The 11,568-nt window shown below is 36.4% G+C and overlaps 1 pseudogene; it reads left to right on the top strand.

The window, feature by feature from the left end:
* The first annotated feature begins 9,151 nt into the window (after positions 1 to 9,151).
* On the top strand, positions 9,152 to 9,244 carry LOC116081393 (annotated as a pseudogene).
* The last annotated feature ends 2,324 nt before the right edge of the window (positions 9,245 to 11,568 follow it).

Raw genomic sequence — 11,568 nt, forward strand, 5'->3', positions numbered from 1 at the left:
AAATTACAGTAGGCTCATTGGTTCACTAACTTCCACTTTCATGAACTTTTCTCTTTGTCCTGTCAATAATGCTGTATCTAGAACAAATAGACTTCCCTGGGAAAAGCTCTAGGATGATGACACCATTGAGAAGCACATTATATTTTTGAAAGGAATTAACAGACAAATTTCTATTCTGCTCATTTGGATGAAAACAGGTGTTCTAACACAATCTGTGGCTCTGTGGAACAAGACTAGTACCTTAAACAACACTGAGATGGTTCCACTGTCAGCACATGGGACCACGGGAAGGATCTCATTGATTGTTTGTCCATGAAACTTAATGAAAAACCATACTAATGGGATTATCTTGAATGAATCTTATTCCTGACTGGGAAAGAGTCAACTGCCTCTCAGCTGGAAAAGAGACTCAAGACACTTATCTTGATAGTGGTTGTCCTCCTTGGCAGATCAGTCTAGGAACATCAGGTAACAGGCTGCCATGTCCACAGGTATCTATCTGTGTCTAAGGTGTTAGTAGCTTGTGAAAAATCCATAAATGTTCAGCAGTCCTCATGACTGTAAACCTTGATGGCGAGCATAACTAAATACTTTGTGTTGTGTGTTTGTGTTTGCTCTGAGATGAACAAAAACAGAAGTATCATCTGAAGTGTACGCTGTTCATTAAATCACATTTGTGGATAAATAATGACTCTCTTAGAGAAGCTAAAATCCAGAAGAATGCTTGACAAACAAACATCTAATGTTCTTTCTTATTATGGAACTTCAGACCATTGAAATCATTACACTGGAAAAGAAATTTTCTTGAAGCTGTGGGAGACTATTTATCATAGCAAACCATGCTAATTCTAACCATTTTAATACATTATTGGCAAGTAATTATTGAAGATTAAGAATAAGGTTCTATTGTTCCATACTCTTGTTTAAATTTTATTTATTTATTTTTGTTTTTTTTCAAGACAGGGTTTCTCTGTATAGCCCTGGATGTCCTGGAACTCATTCTGCAGACTAGGCTGGCCTCGAACTCAGAAATCTGCCTGCCTCTGCTTCCCAAGTGCTGGGATTAAAGTTGTGCACCACCACTGCCCAGCCTTCTAGTTTAAATTCTAAATACTAAAATTAAAGCAAATTACCTTGTTTTGTTTTCTATTTAAAGGTGGCTTATTCTCCCACTAAAGAGTAATGAAGAGTAATGTTGGTCCAACAGCCTTAGGGGAACAGAAAAGGAAAGGAGACTGACATCTATCTGAATAAACACATGAGGAAGGAAGGCAAAGAAAGCAGACATTTATGAAGCTGTACATTACAAAGAACCTTGCCTTGGTAAGCAGTTAGAAACTAGAAAAACAGCTTGTAAAATTCATTATCTTTAGTCCACAAAGGAATGTGCATTTTATTTAAGATTTTTATCTATAATCTTCAGATTATCTGAAGACTCTTTATTCTTTTATGGAATAATCTGTTATAATAATAAACCTTTTAAGCTCTGCAGAAATGAAAATTCATTGAATTTGCTATGCATTCAACAACATGCAATTTCATAAAAGATGGCTATTTCCCATAACTTCAAATATGTTGAAAAATTTTAATCCAATAAATCTGCAAATCAGCTGCAATAGTTTAAAATACACATGCTGCCAAATGTGTGTTATATCTGTCAGTCCGTCAGGTGCCTCCCTGAGACCTCTGTAGACAAGTCGTATGTCTCATTACTATTTTTATCATGGTATAAGTTCCCAGCATGATATGTTGAATAGATGTGTAAATCAGCAGAAGTTATTCCATAGGCCTAAATTTGTCATTGTTTTTCTAGTATATTCTCAAGTATTCATTATACAATGAAATGGTGGATTAAGCCTTTCTCATTTTTTCTTTGTCAGTCTATCATGGTCTACTGTGATATCATATATAATATGTGGTTACTTCTCTATGGTAAATATTGATTTTGAGTAGATGTTGAGGATGTTTATTTCAGATGAAGGTAGAAGCAAATTGCTTTATGTAGCCCAGGCCTTCTCTTGTATAGAAAGATGCTGGTTTTCTTAGTGCAGAGGGGCAACAAGGGACTAACTCCTCTATCAATCCCTGTTACTAGGTACCATTCATAAAGGGAGGATGAGTCATGACTTAATCAGAGTTCAACTTTAATACCGTCATATTTTCTATAGTGTGTACTTTAAAACCTTGGGAGAAAAAATCAATTTCATACATTGTATTCATTCATACTTTTTTCCTATAAAAGGCACAGGAACAAAACAAATCACCAAATATAGTAAACAAAAAGAAAGAAACACACTTAATTAGTTCTTGCTACTGACTTTTAATATCAAGTTTTAGAGATATTTTATACTATAGTTCAAAATGTTAACCTTAGCACATTAATATTATGGTGAAGTTAAAAGGCTTAAATTTAAAATATTAAAAGCAAGTATACTTATAATTATTAAATTGTGTCTTACTGTTGGACCATGAAAGACAGTTTGTGTTCTGAATGAGCCAGGCTTAATCTGGAGACCCAGTAGAAAATTCTACAAGGGACACAACAGTAAGCTATGCCACCAGACATTAGGCACCTGAAACCACTAGGTCTCCATTATCCTTTAGATCCATCTTGTAGCACAATGCCCCAAGCTCCTAATATTCTGGATGGACTCCACCCCCAGTTACCTGATTACAGGTATGCCTCACCCATAGTTACTTGGGAACCACGAGATAGCCCAACCCACAATAAAAGGGGCTGTTTGACCCCTCCTCCCTCCCTCAAGCTCTTATTCTCTCTCTTGTCTTTACTCTCATCTCTTGCTTCCTTTCTACCCCTCTTTCCCCATGGCCTCTTTCCACATGGCCATGGCGCCAGTCTCTACCTATCTCCCCCTCCCTCCCTATCTCTCTTTCTCTCTCTCTCTCTCTCTCTCTCTCTCTCTCTCTCTCTCTCTCTCTCTCTCTCTCTCTCTCTCTCTCTGTCTCTCTCTCTCTCTCTCTCTGTCTCTCTCTTTCCCTCTCCCTCCCTCTCCTCCCTCCCTCCCTCCCTCCCTCTCACTCTCACTCTCCCTTCCCTTTTCTCTCTCTCTCCCTTCCTCTCTCTCTCTCTCCTACAATAAAGGCCTAAAACTCTGGACTGCCTCCTTTCATCTAGACTTGCCTGTGCTGGAACAATGGCTTAGGCCTTCCTCTAAAGAGATGCATCTAATTTCCCACAGGAGAGCCTCCCAGTGCTCCATCCATGGCCACCAGCCAAACCAAGCAGCCCACCTGAGCCAGCCAGACTTTCCTCTTCTGGTAGAGCTACCCTTCTCCCGTTGCCCCCCACCTCCCGCACCAGAGTCCGCCTGAGGACTCATCCTCAGAGAGTGTCTGGCCTCCAAGCAGCCCAGAGATCCCAGCTCTGGCTTTCCTGAGGTACCCAGCAGACTGTGTTGCCTGAGAGCCTGAGTGGAGACTTCGCCTTCTTTGCCCTTGATCGGCATTCTGTGGCCTAATGCCCATCCTGTGGTGGTTCCATGGGGTCCTGAAGCAGTCTCCTGAGCTCTGGTGGAGCACGTTTCTCTCGAACTCCTTTATTTCCCCACTGCCTGATGCCCTACATCTTACTGGTAAACTGCTGTAAAATACACTACACATGCATTTATTTTCATTTATATTTCTTATCAGTGACTGAGTCAGTTAACAAAGTCCATAGCTTTAAATAACATTACCCAGATAATTCAGAAGACTTTCAATCAATGCAAGTAGACTTAGCAAATCTCAGTTAAGGCCGCTGTGAGGTAACTGTAGCTAACTGATACTGTTTTTATATTAATCATGCCATTCGTTTACATCTCAAATGATCTCCAAATTCCTGTTTACCTCTCCACAAACCGCCTACCAACATCTTATCCCTCCCCTTTGCCTCTATGAGGGTGCTCCCCCACCCATCCTCCCTCTCCTGCCCAACTGCTCCAGCATTCCCCTATGCTGAGGCATCAAACCTCTACAGGACCAAGGGTCTCCTTTCTCATTGATGTCACACAATGCCATCCTTTGCTATGTATGTAACTGGAGGCACAGATTCCTCCCTGTACACTCCTTGTTTGGTGGTCTAGTACCTGTGAGCACAGGGTGGTCTGGCCAGCCTACATTGTTCTTCTTATGCAGTTGCAATCCCCTCTGCTCCTCCAGTCCTTTCACCAGCTCCCCCACCCAGGTTCCCTGAGCTCAATGGGATGGTTGGCTCCAAGCATCCACATCTTTACTGGTCAGTTTCTGGCAGAATCTCCCAAGGAACAGCCACACCAGGTTCCTGTCAGCAAGCTCCTCTTGGCAACAGCGACAGTGTCAGGATTTGGAGTCTGCCGACGGGATGGATCCCCAGGTGGGGCAGTCCTCAGATAGCCCTTCCTCCAGTCTCTGCTCCATTTTCTGTCCCTGTCTTCCCTTTGAACAGGAACATTTTTTGGTTTAAAACTTTGAACTGGATGGGTGGGTCCATGCCTTGACTGGGGAGGCCATGCCTATCTACTGGAGGTGGTCTCTACAGGTTCTTTCCCTCGCTTCCATACACATTTTGGCTAAAGTCATCCCTTTTGAGTCTTGGGAGCTTCTCACTTCCCTGCAGACTGGGAGCCTCCAGTGGCTATCCCTAGTTCCTCATCCTCCACTGCTACATATTTTTATTTGATTTCCTTCCTTTCTCCTGTTCCCTCTAGTACCTGATAACACCCCCCCTTATTTCTTCCTCCTGCTGTCTCCCTCCCAGGTCCTTCCTCCGTTCACCTTGATAATCATCTTGTCCCCCCCACCCCCCAGTGCTGGATTGAACCATCCATACTCTGGTCTTCCTACCTCCCAAGCTCCATATGGTCTGTGGGTTGTATTGTAGGTATTGCGAGCTTTTGGGCTAATATCCACTTATCAGTGAGTTCATACCGTGTGTGTTCTTTTGTGTCTGGGTTACCTCCTTCAGGATGATATTTTCTAGTTCTATCCATTTGCCTGTGAATTTCATGAAGTCCTTGTTTTTAATAGCTGAGTAGTATTTCTTTGTGTATATGTACCACATTTTCTGTATCCATCTTCTTTTGAGGGACATCTGGATTTTTTTCCAGTTTCTGGCTATTATAAATAAGGCTGCTTTGAACAAAGTAGATTAAGCTGAGAAAGAAATTAGAGAGACAACGTCTTTCACGATAGTCACAAATAATATAAAATATCTTGGTATATGACTCTAACCAAGCAAGTGAAAGATCTCTATGACAAGAACTTCAAGTATCTGAAGAAAGATATTATAGAAGACCTCAGAAGATGGAAAGATCACATATGCTGGCAGGATTAATATAGTAAAAATGGCCATCTTACCAAAAGCAATCTATAGACTCACTGCAATCCCAATAAAAATTCCAACTCAATTCTTCATAGAATTAGAAAAGGCAATTCTTAAATTCATATGGAATAACAAAAAACTCAGGATAGTGAAAACTATTATCAACAATAAAATAACTTCTGGGGGAATCACCATCCCTGACCTCAAGCTTTACTATAGAGCAATAGTAATAAGAACTGCATGATATTGGTACAGAGACAGGCAGGTAGGTCAATGGAATAGAATTGAAAACCCAGAAATGAACTCACACATCTATGGTCACTTGATATTTGACAAAGAAGCTACAACCATCCAGCGGAAAAAAGGAGCATTTTCAACAAATGGTGCTGGTTCAACTGGCAGTCAGAATGTAGAAGAATGCAAATTGACCCATTCTTTTCTCTTTGTACAAAACTCAAGTCCAAGTGGAATAAGGACCTCCATATAAAACCAGATACACTGATTTTAATAGAAAAACAAGTGGGAAAGAGCCTCAAACACAAGGGCACATAGGGAAATTTCCTAAACATAACACCAATGGCTTTTGCTCTAAGATCAACAATCAACAAATGGGACCTCATATAACCAGAAAACTTCTGTAAGGAAAAGGACACTGTCAATAGGACAAAACAGCAACCCACACATTGGGAAAATATCTACCTACCCTACATTCAAAAGCGGGATAATATTCTAAATATACAAAGAACTCAAGAAGTTAGACTCAAGAGGACCAAATAACCCTAAAAATAGGATACAGAGCTAAAAAAAAATTCTCAACTGAGGAATCTCAAATGGCTAAGAAGCACTGTGAAGGATCTATGCCCCAGTGTAGTGGAATGCCAGGGCCAGGAAGCAGGAGAGAGAGGGTTGGTGAGCAGGGGAAGGAGGGCAAGAATAGGATCTTTTTTTAGAGGGGAAACCAGGAAAAGGGATATCATTTGAAATGTAAATAAAGAAAATAGCTAATAAAAAAATAGAAAGAAAAAAAAAGAATATCATTAGTCACTAGGGAAATGCAAATCAAAACGACCCTGAGATTTCACCTCACATCAATCAGAATGGCTAAGATAAAAATTAGCAGGTGACTGTGGAGAAAGAGGAACACTCCTCCATTGCTGGTGGGACTGTGAGCTGGTAAAAACACTTTGGAAATGAATCTGGCGGTTACAGAGAAAATTGGTAATAGTTCTATCTGAAGACCTAGCTATACCACTCCTGCGCATATACCCAAAAAAATGCTCTAACACATGCTCCGCTATTTGTAACTGATTCTTTAGCTGCTGTCTGTTCTTGAGAGAGACTCAAGTATTAAGAGGACTATTTTGCAAAATACATATCAATAGTATATTCTTAACTCATCCTGTTTGAAGAAACAGTCTAATTATTATTTTATTTTTTTCTTAATGATCTTTTAACCATATATTTGATTTATAAAAGCGTAAAGATGCCTTCCCATGGTTGCTTCTATTTTTAACAAATATTTTACTTTCTGAGTGCCTCTTGACTAATGATCTTTGTCAGTGTGCTTATATTTTAAAGTCACTGAATAAAACACTCTTTATTTTCTCTTTTACCTAATTTCGATTAAAAATACATGGTGAAAATTCTACAAATGTACATATAAGACTAATCTGTTTAAACATTTTGCATTAGAAGAGGCATATATATATGTGTCTATATATATGTATACTTATACAATTATATATTGTACATATATGTATATATTATATATTATATATATTTGGCCCTCATTAACCTTTGTTTCTTACTATCTTTAAATCTGAAATTACCCTACAGACCACTGTCCAGATTGTGACCTCAAGCTTTTCATAATTACTTATAGGCAGTAGAAGAGCCCAAGAGTATGGTCATCTAGTAGTCAGGTTCAGTGTCATATACTACCAAGACCCTCTTCTTTTTTTAAGGAATGTAATTTTTATAGACCTACTTTCACTGCATCCTACAAACCCATAGACAGACAAACACACAGACACACAGACACATGCACACACATACATATGTAAAGTAAATAGAGCTGTTACAGTTGCAGTTAGCAGCAAAAAGTGGTGGTTTGTAATTGTTCAGTAGGGTGACTATAGATAAATAAGATACAGAATATGTTGAGGAGCACCAAGAAAAGCTTTGGATTGTTTTAAAGACTGAAAAATGTCTATGGAGAAATGTGTTCAGTCTCATCTATTTTGTACAGCTTTTAACTGTATAAAAACATCAAGTGGTGTGTCATCAATATCCATAAAGTAGATGTTTTCAAAATTTTAAATAAACATTTTAAATGTTTATTTAAAATGTTTCAAATAATTACATCATTCAAATAATTACATTATTTCAAATAATTACATAGAGACAACGAAACATTAACATAGGACCAACATTTTGTCAAAATAAACTTTCACAAAGGGAAGAAGTAATGATTGGCTATTGTGATTTCAAGTAGAGTGTTTGTGTAGGTTTATGTGCATGTTCATGTATGTGTATGATGTGTGTATGTGAATGCATATGTTTATAGGTGTATTTAGTATGTGAATATGTGTATATATTAATATATGTGTCTATGTCTGTGTATCTGTGATATGTATCTGTGTATATATATGTGGAAGTATGTATCTATGTATTTATATCTGTGTATATGTGTGTTTATGTGTTAGTTACCATCTTTTTCTGCTTTCTCATACAACTACTCACAGAGCACAGTGATATATTTTTTAATAAAACTTAAAATCTTCAGAAACCAGCATATTTGCCTGAAGTGTTACTATACCAATAAACCTCTCAAAGCCTTAGAGTATGACAAAAGTAATTAAAATTTGAAATTGTGAAACAAATTTAGAACTAATATCTCATTTACCCTAAAGCCAATACCAATTTGTTGATAAACAGGTTCATTATTTCACTATACAAAATTGGCTTTCAAACACTGAATTATCAAAATCAATGATTTATTCGTTATATGAATGTTTCATTGCAAATGTTATCATGTAATAAGTAAATCTACACATGATAAGAAAGTAATCGAAAATTGGAGACAAGCAAGAAGAAAGTCCAGCTTTTCATGAGACTTTTTATTCCACGCAGCCATGTTTTCTATCTCACAAACCTGTGAGATCTGGACAATGCATGGGCATCATAAATAATCATTATATGGACAAGGCAAATGCTGCTATCTTTTGCTGTTCTTCTCTCAAAACACTCACATCCAAATGTCTTCCCTTCAGCTGTGTGGCTTTAAAGTAGCATTCTTTACTGTGAATCATAAACAAAAGCTGAGAACAACATTTGCATTCATAAATTTGAATAATTTAATATAAATTGAATAAATAGCTGTAAAATAGGTGTGGGATTGAAACTGTATATTAGACATCATTTTGTAGCTTTGTGAATAGTGGATAGTGTCCCTTAGATCTTCTACAATATTATACAATTTTATTTTTCATAATTTAATACTTATTGAGAAATGATTAACTATTTCTCAATTATGGTCTTATAATTTTCACGTTTATATTTTATAAAATTTAGAAACAGTATTTGAAGTTTTGCCATTGGGAGTTCACATATTCACATTTCTATAGTGTGCTTCTTTGTATAATTGATCTTTTTATCATTCTAAACACCTCTATTAAACATCTATACTTTGAGTAATTCTTTTCTTGCTTTTTTGGGGGGGTGTTTAAGTCCAATTTGTTGTGTAGTAATAAAGCTATATCAGCATTTGGTAATTAGCTTATATAATACATAAGCATATTTTAAACAAATACTTTTATCATCCATTTTATTTTGTTTCTGAATTTGGTTATTATCACTTCTTGGCCTTTTGGTTAAGATCAAGTGTAGTATCTGAACTTGACTATTGAGATATTTCTGAGTCGTTTCATTATTTTGATATTTCTTTATTTTGACATTGCAATTCTTATTCCTAATATTTCTGTCTAGTTCTTCATGCTTTTTTTTCTGTTTCTCTGCCCAAAAATGCTACTGTGCCCTTGTCACTAATTTCAAGAATTTTCATCTTAACTCATATGATTATATAAAATAATTCTATAGCTATACTAAAGTGTTTTACTAATAATTTCAACTTCTAGGTCATGTCTGTGTTGGCATTGTATATGTTAATTATCTTTTTCCTTAGAATTTCTTTGCACATTGACTTATGGTGAATCTCTCTCTCTCTCTCTCTCTCTCTCTCTCTCTCTCTCTCTCTCTCTCTCTCTCACAAACACACACACACACACACACACACACACACACACACACAAACACACACACACCAAACACACACAGAGAGACAGAGAGAGACAGACAGACACATCTGTCTGAGTCTCTGTATCATTTATTAGTCCTTTATGTCATTTTTCTTTTCTGAGGTCATCAACTTCGATGGGCTTAGAAAGTGATTTTTCCTTACTGTTTGTAAGTTATATTTACCTTTAGTTCAGATTTTCTCATTTCAATGTTTCAGATATTTTCAAAATTTTGCTAGAATATATCTGGTTTTGTTTGTTTTATTTTGCTTTTATTTCCCCTACTATATATTTTCATGTCAGCCCCAAATCCTTCTATTTACCCACTTAATAGTGTTATATAGTATATGATAATGGAACATCTTTCTATCTTGTATCAATTCATTCCATAGTCTTTTTTGCCAGGGGAAACAATTCCTTGTCTTCTACTTGTAATGTCTCAATGTTAATTTTCATCTGTTGCATACTCTATTTGTAACTCTGATCAACATCTTATAGGAGGCACCTTGAGAAACATAAAAGAGACAAATAAAAAACAATAGAAATTCACTCAACTGCCTTTGGATTATTTTTTTCCTACTTTTTTGCCCTCTGTCCTGAAATAATACCCTCTTCACCAAGATTTATGTTCTGTGTAATACAGAAGTTGACTGTAAATGCTACTGTAAAAATACTTGAGACTGTCCTTGGGGAAAGCCAGGGGAAATTGCAGGAGAGCACATGGTTAAACTAGAAGGCAGACTTTCATATACTTTTGGTCACATAGGTTTCTTAGGCTCATCTCAAGAGAATAGATAAACAGTTCAGTCTTTAGGTGCAAGTTCTGGACAGATATGGGTAAAAAACAGTGATGATGAGGACAATGATGATGACGATGATAATGATGATGACAAAATCCATTCCTTAATGCAATTTAAGCTTGAGGTCCATTTTTATTTTTCTAATAATGCTTTCCAATGTTGGAGAAGTTGAAAAAATAAATGGGATGGAAAGATATACAATTTTAATACATCTTGGCTAATATCAGAAAAGTCTTTCCTAGCAAATATGTATGGAAATATTGTTTCTCACTAACTCATTCTACCCAAAATTTGACACACACCTAACTGCCATAACCATCACCAACTCCATCAAAACTTATCCATGCTGTCAACAATAACTAACACCTGTCCATGCTGTCAACAATAACTAACACTTACCCATGCCATCAACAATAACTAACACTGCTACTGTTTGTGCATCTTGCCTTATTTTTGAGACTTTGTGATTATTTATACTTTTCAATTATAACTTAAAACTGTTATTAGTATACATGTGTATCTATAATGGACAACATACATATTTGATTACTTTTAGAATATTTATAAGAGAAATTTGCTAAGTAGAAGAACTTTAAACAGGGAGAATGATCCATCATACTTTGGTGTACTATAAAGCAAAACATCATTACCAGTGTAGAGAGCATTTCTACTTTCTACCCTGAACAGAACAGCCATCATTTCTTTTAAAAGTAATGAGTAGTCTCCGATGTGGAAAAGACATTTTTCATCTGTATTTCTTGTGGCTCTCAGCTTTTCTTTTAAATCTCTGGCTACTTTGATTTTAAGAGAGTTTTCAACTTTATTGTTATTCTGTCTTGTTCATAATAATGTTTTTGTCTTATTTCAGGGTGAATAAAAATCTTTTATCATTTTTGATACAATTGTTATTGGATTTGTTTTAGTAATGAATGTGCATACTTATAAAATCATAATAAATGCTTTTGTAGCTAAATTATTAATGAGAACTTTTATTGTCCCTTATTTAATGTGATCCTTAAAACTTTGTCTCCTCTCATATTGGGGTAATTTAAAATAAATAAATGGATTTTGACATAATGTATGAGACAATTTAATTTTCATGTTTTTATTCAAAGCTTTGAAAAGGTTTTGCCTTTCAGCTACCTATGCCTATGTATTAGTTCACACACAAAGA

The sequence above is a fragment of the Mastomys coucha genome, unplaced genomic scaffold (genome assembly GCF_008632895.1).
Source record: "Mastomys coucha isolate ucsf_1 unplaced genomic scaffold, UCSF_Mcou_1 pScaffold6, whole genome shotgun sequence".
NCBI lineage: Eukaryota > Metazoa > Chordata > Mammalia > Rodentia > Muridae > Mastomys > Mastomys coucha.